This window comes from Tiliqua scincoides, chromosome 4 (assembly GCF_035046505.1).
Source record: "Tiliqua scincoides isolate rTilSci1 chromosome 4, rTilSci1.hap2, whole genome shotgun sequence".
Classification (NCBI taxonomy): domain Eukaryota; kingdom Metazoa; phylum Chordata; class Lepidosauria; order Squamata; family Scincidae; genus Tiliqua; species Tiliqua scincoides.
In genome coordinates, this window is record NC_089824.1 from 158,985,834 (window position 1) to 158,999,329 (window position 13,496).

At 41.6% G+C, this 13,496-nt stretch overlaps 1 protein-coding gene across 1 annotated transcript in view; it reads left to right on the forward strand.

The window, feature by feature from the left end:
* Positions 1-13,496, forward strand: part of BEND5 (BEN domain containing 5) — a 1,022,542-nt gene that overhangs the window by 618,196 nt on the left and 390,850 nt on the right. The gene's annotated exons all lie outside the window — the stretch shown is intronic.

Consider the following 13,496-nt stretch of genomic DNA (forward strand, 5'->3'; position numbering starts at 1 on the left):
TGCCAAGATTGAAGTTGGGCCATCATCAAGGTCATCCACCTTCTATTGTGTTGGATTTTCAATACAGTGTTCACTTTTTAGACCCAGTTCTTCCTATGAGTGATCCATGTTTCCTGTGCATTAAAGTTGTAGCATCAAACATACATTCATGTTTGATACATTCATCATTCAGGAATGATGGTATTAGTATTTATCAGTACAGTATTTTTTCTTTCTTTTCAGTAGTAGTAGTAGGGTTGAAAGTAGAGGAGGGAAGAAAAGTTTTGCATTTTGGTAAGATGAATTTCTTAGGGCCCAATCTTATCCTTTCCCCCCCAGCCAATGCAGCTGTGCTGCTGGAGCCCATTCTGCATTCTGTGGGGAGAGGTCTCCAAAACAGTTGGAAAAAGTCGCTGATGGAGGTAAGGTGGCAGGGAGAGTGGGACAGGGTGGGGAAGGGTGGATTGGGTACAGGAAGGGGATGAGTTCAGCCATTGTGGCAGCCATCAAATCCTAACCCCTTCCTGGACCTGATCCCATGCGTGGGTCCATCTGGACCTATGCCAGCAATTTCACTGGTGCAGGTCTAAGTAGACCTCCCCCATGTCACAGAGACCTCTGCAACTGCCCCCCCCCCCTCACAGGATGCAGTGGTAACCATTTCAGTGCCGCTTCAGGAAGGGGGAGAGTAGAATTGGACTGTTAGTCTAGTAAATTGTAACCCATGTAAATGACTGTGAGGACAGAACCTGAAGGAGATATAATTCATCTGAAATAAGACATTGAGAATATGCCACATCACTTGCGGATAGAAGCTAAAAGGTGGTCTGAGATTTTTGAACATAGTAATGCTGGAGTAAATACAGGTAGCCTGTCAAGCATCATGTGCTTTCTATGTCTTTGTTGCCCTCTTATAGTTTAAAGCAGACTGTACACAAAACCAAATAGTTTGCTGTAAATTAAGAGTCATCGAGTTCTGTTTTTAGGTTGTTAGAAAGTACTGATCTTTCCAAATACTATACGCAACTGTATGTGTGAGGGGACAGATAGAGGCCTTTCTCACAGATTCTCCTGAATATCAGTTCTCAGGAGGTGGGTGAGCATTACTGATGGAGAAATGTTCTTATCCCTTGTAAATTAAACATTGTTGCTATAATTTGAAATATTTATTGCCTGAGCTATAAAAGTGCTTTTGAAACATATGGGGTGGGGGGGGGGGGAGACAAGATCTTACAAAAGCTCTATTTTCCATTTATTATTTTATATAGAGAGTGAATGTTATGTTGAAAAAAATTCCAAACATAGAGTTTAATCCCTCTCTCATTTATGCCACATGCCTGCTAGCTCAGCTAAGAAAAAGAAAGAAGCAAAACATCCTCTAGTATTCCTGTTTCCTACCAGAAAGTAATCTCTTTAAATAGGCCAGATTAAATATAGCCTCAAGATGTCTATTTTTAAATGGTGTTTCACTGTAAGTAAATTGTAAGACTGTTTTGTAAAGACCGGAGGGGGGTTGTTGGCGGTGTTTGTAAAGATAAACTCTGCCCTCCGGGTTGTAGTTGAATACCTGTTGTGCTCAGCTTAGCCGTAGGTACGCTTATGAGAGGAGACACAGCAGTGCACAGATCATTGATTGTCCAAACACATTTCAGGTTTTATGACACTGTTTCAAGAGTAACTCTGAGGTTATTCTGAGATGGTGTGGAAGGCAGTTCTGGTTTCCGTTTGAAAGGATTGAATCAGTGTCACAACATTGGTTGGAAAGCACGTTATTTTCTTTGCACCTATTGAAAACTCATCCATTTTAGTTCTTCTCATTGGTATTTTCCCATCTTTCTTTTAGTCATTGGAACATCCTCCTGAAGGAATCGTCTTTGGTATGTGATGCAGGTACTGCATCTGGTCAGTTTCTGGCTTAGGGTTTTACATGTTAACTTTTTGACAATGAGGATTAATAGTTAAAATGAATTCAATGTTGAATTTCCTTTTGGTTATATCTTGGTTTTGTTCCTATGGGAAGTGTGATGGTATATGGATGAGTAGATCTGGATGAACTGGAAGAGATTGTGTCAAAGTGCCATTTCATAAACTCCAATCTTACACATTTGCCATTAGAAACAGTTAATGTGATTGTTGTAATAGTACTAGTGTGTGTGATGGTGCGATTATAAGTCAACAAACATTTATCTTGTTTATTAATAAGGAAATTCTGACCCAAGGGCCTTGTATAATCCGGGATGTCTTTTGTACAACCCACAGTTGCACATTGCAATGTATGCCTTCATATTAAAGAAGTCCATATTTGTAGAACTGCTGGAAGTTGCATGTAAGCAAGCAGCACCGCTTTCACACACTCCTAGCAACATGAAAACTACTTTCCCATGGTCACTGTTTCCACATCACTGGAGATTAACAAATGGTTTAGCTTCCCTTTAACTAAAACAATACTAAGGGGGATGTGGCTACTTTAGCCCCAATTCTTTTCTCATCCTACTCTATTTGTTTTTAACCTTGCCTTTCTTAGAGACATTCAGAGTGCTTACAATCAATAAAAATTATGAAATGATGCACAACATCTTAGAACCAAAATTGAAATTATTTTTTAAACTCACACTGAACCGAGACATGCAAAATGATTGGCTGTCTAGATTTTGGTGTGGGCATAACTGTTACATAAAAGCACCCTGCTAAATGAAATGTGTGGGTCCCCTAATTGCTATGAATGAATGAATGAAGAGGAAATGTCATGAAAAATAGTGTCACTTTGGCATGCCTCTGATTTTCATAGTCTTTAAGTGATAAAATCTTAACATCAATCACACAGACTTTATCGATAACATTTTTTCATCGTAATGGCACCGTGGAATTTGAAGCAATAATTCATGGAATGTAGAGGCAATAAAAATGTTATGAAGAGCAATTATTGCATACTTCATGCTCAGTAGCTAATTTTTAAATTTTGCCATCTCAGATATTTCAAGACTCTTTCCCCCCAGGCTTTCTAATAGGAAGAAAAATGAGTTTGGTTTCAAAATTGGAACAATTATTCAACAAGAAACATACATGGTGGCTGGTCACTGGCTTTACGTCTCTTGTAAGTGCATGTGCTGCTTTTGTTTAAGTAAGCTGTGCTGAAGCAAATTCTACTTTTGATTGACTCTTTGTGGATACCGTCCTGGAGGAAAGGCACTGAATATAAGAGCAGCCTTCTGGATCAGACCAAGGGCCCATCTAGTCCAGCATCCTCTTTCCCACATGGTCAGTGTGAATGCCTCTGGGAATCCCTAGCAAAGCAGGAAGGCAATAGTCATCTCCTGTTTGACCTGCTGCTGCTTCTGACCGTGGTGTCATCATCACTAGTAGCCATTGATAGACTTGCTCTCCATGACTTGCTCTAAACCTCTTTTAAAGCCACATAAGCAAGTGACCATCACAACAACTTGCAGCAATGAATTCCATAAAAGTTGCTGCTGTGATGTCTCAGATAGTCACTGAACTTTTAAGCAAATGTATTATTTCCACGCTGAGATGAGTTTACAGATTTGGCACAAAGAAGTTATTTCCTATACCCAGGTTAGCTAGGTAACCAAAAACAGCAAATTCTAATTCTCCCCCTTCTCACAATGTAGAATGCACTTCCTGCATAAGTCCATCTACCATTAATCTATATGTGAAGATGCTAAATGGGTTTAAATGTGAAAAAATGCATTTAGTCCTGAATCCCATTCTAATTCAAAACAAATAAGAGTACTTTTGCAATGATGATAATCTATAGTGCAACTATATTGACTCTAGTTATATTGTGTAAATGACTCTAAGCTTTCCCTTTACCAAGAATATTTAAATATTTTTAAAATTCGTGGCAAAATCCAGGTAGACTTGATCTTCTGAAATTCCGAAACCAGTAGTTTGAAGTCTGTTAGTAATTTAAAAATGCCATTCGTCTTGGCAGGCCAGCGGTTCAGTTGATTGAGTACTAAGCTCTTGTTTTGTTTTGCTTTTTTAACTGTTTAAGCAAGGAACACCTGCATTCTTATGAAATAACAAAACAGCTATTTGATTAATTACTATTATTATTAAGCCATAGCAATCCTAGGCTTGAACAGTGTTGAGAAACAACGAGAGAGACCAAGATCAAAGCCAACTCAAGGAATAAACATGGCAGGGCAGGTTGGTGACAAGAATGAGAGCGATGGCGCAAGGAGGACTGGCAGCAGTGGGGAATGTGTTTGGAGCAGTTCCAGAAACATTGGATATTTTATCCCTTCAGGACGTGTGTGTGTGCACATGTGTGCTTGAGAGAGAGAGAGAGAGTGAGCACTGAATTCATGAATTATTTTAACCCATTCCTGGGCAAGTCACATCTGCATAACATTGTGCTGGGAAGCCTTATTGTCTGCATGGCGTGATGCATGTAATTGTAAGGAAATTTTCTTACAGAAATTTGATGAAGTCCCCTTCTAACAGCTATTGGTAGTGAGAAAGAAATAATATGGACCCTACTAACTTTCTCAGATAGATGCACTTTGTATTTTTTCTCCATAGATGGGGAAACGGCTTGGGGGGGGAGGGATGTGTGATCTTGAGCAAACAAGCACTGGTAAGGAAAACTGCCCCTTCCCCCAGCCAATATTCAGCTCAGCCTGTGACTACTTTGTTTTTCTCAGTGAATTATTTTTTTAAAATGTCACTAAACTACATCTAACATGGAGTCTGGCCTGCAGAAATAGCAACTGATTGTATTATACAAAAAACCTCAGAAGTGCAGCAATATATATGCAGGCGTGCGTCACTTAACAACTGTCCACTTAACAATGGCTCGCATATAGGGCACTGGTCAAAGCACAACAAAGAGGCTCTTAATGAGGCAGTCAGGTCTCTCATAGCCTGCAGCAGAGTATCTGTTTGCACAACAAAGAGGCTGTAAATGCAAAGAAGAGGCCATCTATCTCCAGTAGCCTGTGCAGCCAGCTAGTGTCTGGCAGGGAGTGTTTGTTAACAAAGGCAGTAGATTGGGCTGAATGTTCACGTAGCAACCTATTCGTATAACAATGGAGATAGTAAGTGTCACACACTTGTAGTGTACACTATCATTGCTGTGCATAAATAAAGTCTGTTGCACAGAGGAATGAAAATAAAATCTATTTGTAACTTGGCATTAGTGATGTTGGTAGAATGCAGTCTAACATGCATGGAGTTCCATAGAAGTTTGAACCGACTAAACTTAATAGCAATTACCTGGATTAATCTAGATCATATTTGCTTAATAGAATATTTTCTTTGACCTTCAACCAGTTCTAAACTGGAACACTGATCAAAGGCTGCAAGCAGATCTTCTGTTTCTTAGTATAGCATTTGCATGTTTTCTTAATAGTGTTTTTGAAGCTCCTTTTAAGTAGAAGCCAAAGAAGGTGATGCCTTCATTAGGTCCAAACGAAATTATCCTAATAAAGATATTTTAGTTGATAATAAGTCTATTATGCTATTTGGTGCATTTTTTTTCCCCAGACACTGCTAGCACCAATTTTTGTGCCTTTTTAAGCAAGCAAGTGATGACAGAGCAAGTACAAAAATGGTTGCTGGTGCTGCCCATTCTGTTCTTTGGCCTCAAGAGTTGAAGCAGCATTCCGCATATTTGGACCAATGATGACTTCACAGTCATAATTGTCGGTTGACTTCCCCTCTCTGAGGAATGATTGATGCTGAGTGGTTAGGGAAATTCCACTTGAAACTGTTAATTTGCTAAAGTTCCAGACAAAGCTGATATAAATATGTAGGCAGAAGAGAAAGAGCTTAAAATGTAAGAATTCAGATTTGTAATCTTTGTTGTTCCTCCCCAAATTTTTTTAACCTTAGAGACAACTGAATGGTGTCAAGAAAGATTCCTTCATCTTCTCTCTAATGATTGACTGTTAATTAATTCAGTGATTTTATAAACATTGTGAAACCACTGTCTCGGCTGTTGCCTATTTGTAAGGACATCAGAAAATTAATTATGGATGATGCTTTTTGAAATGCAATTAATGTCCCTTTGCTAGATGCCTGAGTTTTCCCTCTTAATTTGTAACTTGTTTTCCCATTTCCCCAAGTTGATTTTTCTGATCCTTGTTGGTTTGGTAGAAATGACTGCTAATATAGAAAGCAGTGTTGAATAGTGCTGGGGGGGGGGCTGTGCTGTTACATGTCCCAGTGAGCTGCTAGGTTTGTCCTACCACATTTCACCAAATGTTTCTCCCACTGCACCATCCCAGCCCTGCCTGGGAAAGCCTCTCTATATCAGTCATGACAGCTAAATGGCCGAAGTAGTTCTAAATATCTAAACTTCTAAAGCAGGGGTGTCCAAAATTTTTGGCAGGAGGGCCACATCATCTCTCTGACACTGTGTTGGGGGCCAGGGGAAAAAAGAATTAATTTACATTTAAAATTTGAATTGACATAAGTTTACATAAATGAATTTATTAAAGATGAACCTATATGAATGAATGAAGGTCTTGCAATAGCTCAAGGCCTATAAAAGACCTGGCACAAAGCAAGGCTGGCCTTTCCTTTGCTGCAGCTACTGCATCACAGACGTGAAACAGCAAGCAGTGGGGGAAACCCTCATTCCACAGCTCACACGGGAGGTCAAACAGTCGCCCTCACACCTCAATTATCACTCAGGCCACTGTTTCAGTAGCGCTGCTTCTGCTGTGGCATCACTTTGGAGCTCAGCAGCTGGGAGGTGGTTTGTGAAGTGACGCCTTGGCAGAGACAGCACTGCTGAAAGGGTGGCACGTGAAAATTGGGCTCTCCCAGTACTTTGGCAGTGTCTCCCCGTCTCTCTCGATCTGCTACTTCCCCTGTAGGTTTCCTTGCCTTCTGTGTCTCCCTCCCAAAGCTTGCTGGAAGCAGCACTGCTAAAAGGACAGTGCTAGGAGAGCCCAATTATCACATGGGCTGGATAAAGAGCCTCTGTGGGCATTATCCATTCTATGCGCCTTATGTTTTACACCCCTGGACTAGACAAACTCATTGAAAATACACCCATCAACAGTGATGAGCTGTAACAGCTAATAATTTAACATTCCGTGTAAGAGGCACCATACATTTCAATAGTAAGTGCTGAAGGACAAACAAAATTTGCCATTGCAGTTCTGCCCTGCTTCTGAGCATTCAGTATCGGCTGCCTGTCTGCTGTCAGAAAAAGAATGACAGAGTACATGGACCTTTGTTCTGGCTTTATAAATATCTTCTTACTTTCTGCACAATCACTAAAACCGGTTACCCCTTCTCTGTCCCACAGGTTATGCTCAGGGGGTGGGAGGAATGTTTAACTTGCTTTTAAAACTGAAATGTAAAAAGTTATTTCCAAAGCAGCACTGAAGCACAACTAGCTACGGAAAGGTTGACATGCTTATTGTTTAGGATAGCAAGGAGAAACCAAGGATCCAAGGAGGTCTTAAACACAATTGCATTTCCATGGTTACAACTCAGCTGTAAGTGAAGCTCCAGCCTCGCCTACTTAGCTAGATGAGAATTATAGGAGCTAAAGAGGTCCAAATCCCACTAGCTTTAAACCACAGCACCCCCTGGTATACATTACATTATTGGTGCCCTGTCTCCCCCAGCGCAGTGGTGTTTCAAAGAAGTGCGCAGTGCTACAACCCAGCCTTGGAAATGCTCACAGGCCTGTTCTTGTGTTTGCAGCAACGTCACCATAGTGTCTCTCCGTGTATCCCATGAACTTTCTCTGAAGGGCTTGATATAGGACTGGTGCCAAATGCTCAAGTGGTAATCTTTGTAAGCTGCTTAATGGGCTTGTACATTTCTTTTTTTTTTTGCCCAGGTTGGCTTTTGGATGGCATTCTTCATGCAGTGGTGAAGAGCCAGGAAAAATAGCATGAGTGTTGAGTCCAACCTTTGTGAGCTAAGAGTGCATTAGGCCACTGCTCATTTGCCTGGATTTGTTGTTTGTTCAAGTACCACTTATCTGGAGTATACCCTTGGCAGGGTTCACGCAGAAACTTTACAGACCTTGGTTTGTATAGTAATATCTCCAAAACAAACATGCAAAAAGCCTTTTTTGCTACAATGCTTCAAAGTCTTATTCATTTTTTTTTCTCCAGGATGGTGCTGATTTAACATACAGGTTAATTGTCATGATGGTTGTGAGCTTAAGGAATAATTTGAGGAGAAATCTCCTAAGCAACTTATTTGTAGAACTAGCAGCCAAGTAGAAACCACCATTGCTTCCCAGCTATTTAACCTGGCATCTCTCAGGCAGATGGGATTAGCCAGGCTAGAACTCACTGGCCTTGGCAGTGCATTTTGTTTTCTGCTTTTCTCTGTAACAGATCTGCTAGCTTTGTCATTGGCAGCAGGCTCTTTAGAGAAACCTCACCTAGTAGAGAAAGTTATGCACAATATAGATTTGGCACTGGGTATGATAAACGGACTGTATGTAGGGTGATTCCTTGTGTGGTAAGACATGTGAAAGGCTCTCACTGTTTTATAGATGTTTCCACAAGTTCTCTATAAATCGTCAAACACTACTAAACAACAGTACATGGTGGTGGCTGAATTACAACTGATATGTGATGTTTAAGGCTCCTTCTGTGGATGGTAATCACAAGGTGTATGGATTATGGGAGAAAGTGGTGATATGAATGCTGATGGCAACCAGATGATCCACCTTAACCACTTCTACCCACCTTAACAATGGCAGTCACACAGATGCTACCAGGGCATGGCCTGAGGGTATGTTATTTAGGGCACAATCCTATCCCCTTATGTCAGTGTTTTCCAGCACTGACATAAGGGCAATGCAGCTCTGAGGTAAGGGAACAAACATTCCCTTCCTTTGAGGAGGCCTCCGTGAGTGACACCCAACTGCAGGTTGCAGCACATGCCCCATTGGCACCACTATGCCAGTGCTGGAAAGCACTGACATAAGGGGTTAGGATTGCGCCCTTAGCTACTTTACAGGCACTAAGCAAGTCTGGGGCTGGTCAGTGCCTGGGTGGGAGACCACCTGGGAACCCCCTTGCATTTCAACATGTAATATCAAGAGAAAATTAAGGGTGCAAAACACAATAATTTAGGGGTAAGAACTGTGTTTAGATGAGGACAATATTATTGCATGCATACTGTCTGCTGCAGTTAATGAGAGCATGTTTTGCTTGATAACTGGATTTGAAGAACTTTGCAAAATCCATTCTGTATTTATAAAGTTAGGAATAATGCTGTTCCAAGTCAGCCTTGAGAAAGTTATTTGGTCTGTATGAATGTGGCCTTCTTCATGGTCTCTGCAACCATGTAGTGAAGTTCTGCAGATGTGCAGAGCTACCAGAAGTATTCAAAGTTATGTTGAGCACTCTGCCCCTACACTTGGCTGGGGTTATTCCCTGCACAGTCATGTGTCTCAAGTGCATGCAGAATGCCTTATTCTCAGTTCCTTTTTTAATTAATGCAGCATCATGAGGAATACTTGGTGTCTGGGGAAGCCCTTACTTACCAAAGGACTCACTTTGACAAGATCCATCAAGAGAACAATCTTTGGGCCCACTCCAAATGATGGCCTGAGCACAACTGCCAAGTGGACGCAGCACAGTTTGGGTGGTACTCAGTGAGCAATGCCAGTGCTGCTGCCAGTGGCCATTGCAACTGCCAATGGCACAGCTGCTGGTTGCATGGGCACCGGGTGAGCTGGGGGTGACAGGTATATGTGGTCTATTTGCACGGGCATGCTCTCAGTAGGTTGTGTTTAAAATATCCTTAGAAGCAGCAGAAAAAATGCATGATAAATCCTAGGAGCTGGAAATAAGAGAGGCATTTTAAATTTGCAAATGTTGAAGAGTTCAAATAATTAGCCAGTAGACTAATTTACCAAGAGCTGCAGTGGATTTTCCAATCACTCAGAGTTCTTAAATCAAGACTGAATGTCTTTCCAATAGACAGGCTCAAGCTCGAACAAAAGTTTATGGGCTTTGTGTAGTAATTATTCAGGCTACTTCTGGAGGCTGTGATATGCTAGAGGCCAAACTTGGATTATAATGGTCCCTTTTGGCATTAGAAATCTATCAGTCTATAAATCATGATGGAAGTTAATTTGTCTTTCTTCTAGCTGAAATTAAGATTCCTGACTAGATGAGGTCATTGGGCTTTGATTTTGATAATAAACCTTTCTGGCAAAACTTGATGCTAGAGACTCTAGACATTTTATGAACAAACCAACCAACAGTATTAATTTTGCTGCTTGGGATTAGATGTTTTCATTTAGTTCATGACAGTTCCACACATGACATAATTCTTCCTGCACATATGACCCAGAAAGTGCAATCTTATTGTTCAAGCCAGTGGAAAAAGAGCACAGCAGTGGAGAAATTTTATATGAAAGGACCCCAGTATACTTCTTAGAGTATAACTCCCTGCACTGAAGCAGAGTGACCAAGAACTCAGGCATCTTTTGCCAGGCTCTGGTTCAGTCTTTTCCTGAAAATAACATTCACAGTGTTACTGTTTAAGGTGCTACAACAGTAGCACCAGGACCCACTTTTTAGAATGAGAATCTGTCAGGACCAGAAGTGACATCATCAAGCAGGAAAATTTTTCACAATCCTAGGCTTCAATCCTACCCACACCCAGAAGTAAGTCCCATTTACTGTCATTGTTAAAATAATATACACAGTAGCTTGTTAAAAGTACAGGTCTGTAGCAGTTCCCCAAATGCAGTCACATACCATGGTAGCATCAGGTCTAATATATTAAAAAAATATTGAAATGAATGGGGACCCATCTGAAATTAGCTCACAACCCACCTAGTGGGTCACAACCCACAGTCTGAGAAACATTGTGCTACAAGATTCTTTGTTGTGCTTCCTGAAACAAGTGATAAAAAGCAGTCTTTAATTTTCTTAGACTGTTCTTTAATTTTGAACTAAAATTTTCCTGAGTTTTGAACTTTCCTTTATCTCAAGGCACTTTCAACTAGTTTGCCTTGGCACAAATCTGGAATCTCGGGGGGGGGGGGGAGAAAAGAAAAAGGTTCAGAGTACAGTTGTAAATAACTTTATTGTATACACTGTTGAACTGCTGAATGTGGATATTTTTATCCACTCTCCTAAACAGCTTGTGAAGCGGTGGGAGCACCCTGCGCATGTGTTTCCCTGCACAGACCACTCCTGTCTGTTTCACAGTGATTATCTCTTGTGTTTTGCATAAAAGTTGAGAGTAACGGCTAGGGGAGGGGACATAGTTCACTGGCAAGATATGGACTTTGAATGCAGAAGCTCCCAGGTGTTTCTCTAATGAAACACTGGTGACAAAAAAAATTAGGTAAATGGTGATGGGAAAGATAACTCCTGGAGAGTCTAGACAGCTGCCACCAGTAGACTGTACTGGACTAGATGGATCCACCATCTGACTTATGGCCCAATCTTACCAGATCCCGCCTCCACCAAAACTAGTGTGGGAGGTGGGAGGGGTTGGCACCCTGTGCAGGTGAATTGTGCCAGATGCAAATCCCTCTGGAGCTAGCTGACATGTCCCTTTCTCTCCTTGGATTTGCACCAGCTGGGGAAAATTTTTATTTCCCCTCTCAAGTCTCCCAATCCATGCCCTCCCTCAGAGCATGCAACTCTTTTGGCATGGCCGCATGGTATGGTGGGGAACAGCATAGATTTGCGCTATCAGTAGTTTTATCTTCCTTTTGACATTTATACACCAGGCTTCTCCATTTTTCTCCACTTTCTGTACAGCTACTCTATCCTCTCTACCTCTATCTTTCTCTATGTTAGATATGCTTTGTTGCCTTTGTTGATTGTGTATTTACAATTTTTCAATAGTCTTCTACAGTTGGCTGACCAAAACTGGAGACAATACTCAAGTGACATAGCCATGCTATGTATGGGAACAGACAGGTTCTCATCTGTGTTGCATGCAGTGCTCGGTAGCCTAGAAATGGAAAACTTTGACCCAGTGTATTAAGTATGACTGTTGAACAACTTGAGTCCTGCCATCATTCTATTGATTTCTCTCTGAGATGTAACTGTAGTATCAACCTATATTTGTTTTGTACTGATTCAAATGTTTTCCCCTAGTGCATTGCTTCTCCAACTGTGGGTCAGGACCCACTAGGTGGGTCGCAAGCCAATTTCAGGTGGGTCCCCATTCGTTTCAATATTTTATTTTTAATATATTAGACTTGATGCTACCATGGTAAGTGACTGCATTTGGGGAAATGTTATAGACCTGTACTTTTAACAAGCTACTATGTATATTCTTTTAACAATGATAGTAAATAGGACTTGCTCCTCGGTAAGTGCAGGTAGGATTGCAGCCTAGGATTGTTAAAAATTTTCTTGCTTGATGACATCACTTCTGGTCATGACATCGCTTCTGGTGGGTCCTGACAGATTCTCATACTAAAAAGTGGGTCCCAGTGCTAAATGTGTGAGAACCACTGCCCTAGTGAATTCTACACTCCCTAGTGCAGCAATTTTCATCTCGCAGCACACTGACAAAGTGCTAAAATTTTCAGGGTACACCATCAGTTTTTTGACAATCAACACAGCATACTGCACTGCTGGTGGGGCATTCACATCCCCAATTGCTCTACGAATAAATTACCCATCCCCACACTCCTGTGGCACACCTATAGACCATTCACAGCACACTAATGTGGTGTAGCACGCCAGTTGAAAATTGCTGCCTTAGTTCAATTTGATACAGTACAGACAGCCCAATCCTATGCTGTCCTGGTACCCAGAGGAGCAGCAGTGCTGAAATGGCTGCCACTGTATCCTGTGGGCCTGGGCAGCCACCAGAGTCTCTTCAGGGTAAGAGAACATTTGTTCCCTTAGCCATGGGTAAAATGCTGGCAGCCCCAACACTTGGAGCTGTGCTAGCTATGTTTGCTGGTGCACAACTGAGGAGGCCCTTGTTGGGCCTCCAGGCTTGGGGAGGGACATGGGATATAGCAGCAGTGTCAGTTGCTGTCTCCACCTCCCTCCTGGTCCCAATCTTCCCTTTGGCCAGCCCTCCGCACACCCCAAAAAGCTTATCTGCGGGGGAAACTTACTATGGGCTGCTCCCTTATAGTGTGTTCTCCTGGTGCTGGCCTCAGTGCTAGCCCAGTGGGTTTACCACGGCGCGTCAGTGCCTTACAGCACTTTTGTGGCAGTGATTGCTGGCCCAGCATAAGAGGGGTCCAAAGAATTCTTGTTAAGAGAGGAATGACTGTTCTCTTGTGCAGATATGCCCATTGCAGTTAAAGGAAGTTTGGCAGACAGTTCCCTGTGATCTTTCATGATAACAGATATAAGACTGGAACTTGCTCGTCATATGACCTTGAGAAACTTATGTAATCCTTTGATGAATGCATGGATTTTATTTATTATTTGTTGGAAGCACTCTGTGCCCACAGACTAACATTTGTTCTCCCTCTGAAGTTGCACAGCATCTCTAGGTCCCTGAGAAGTCTTACTTTAATATCCCACTCTTTTAATAAACTCTGATGTTATTGCAAATACAATTGAGGA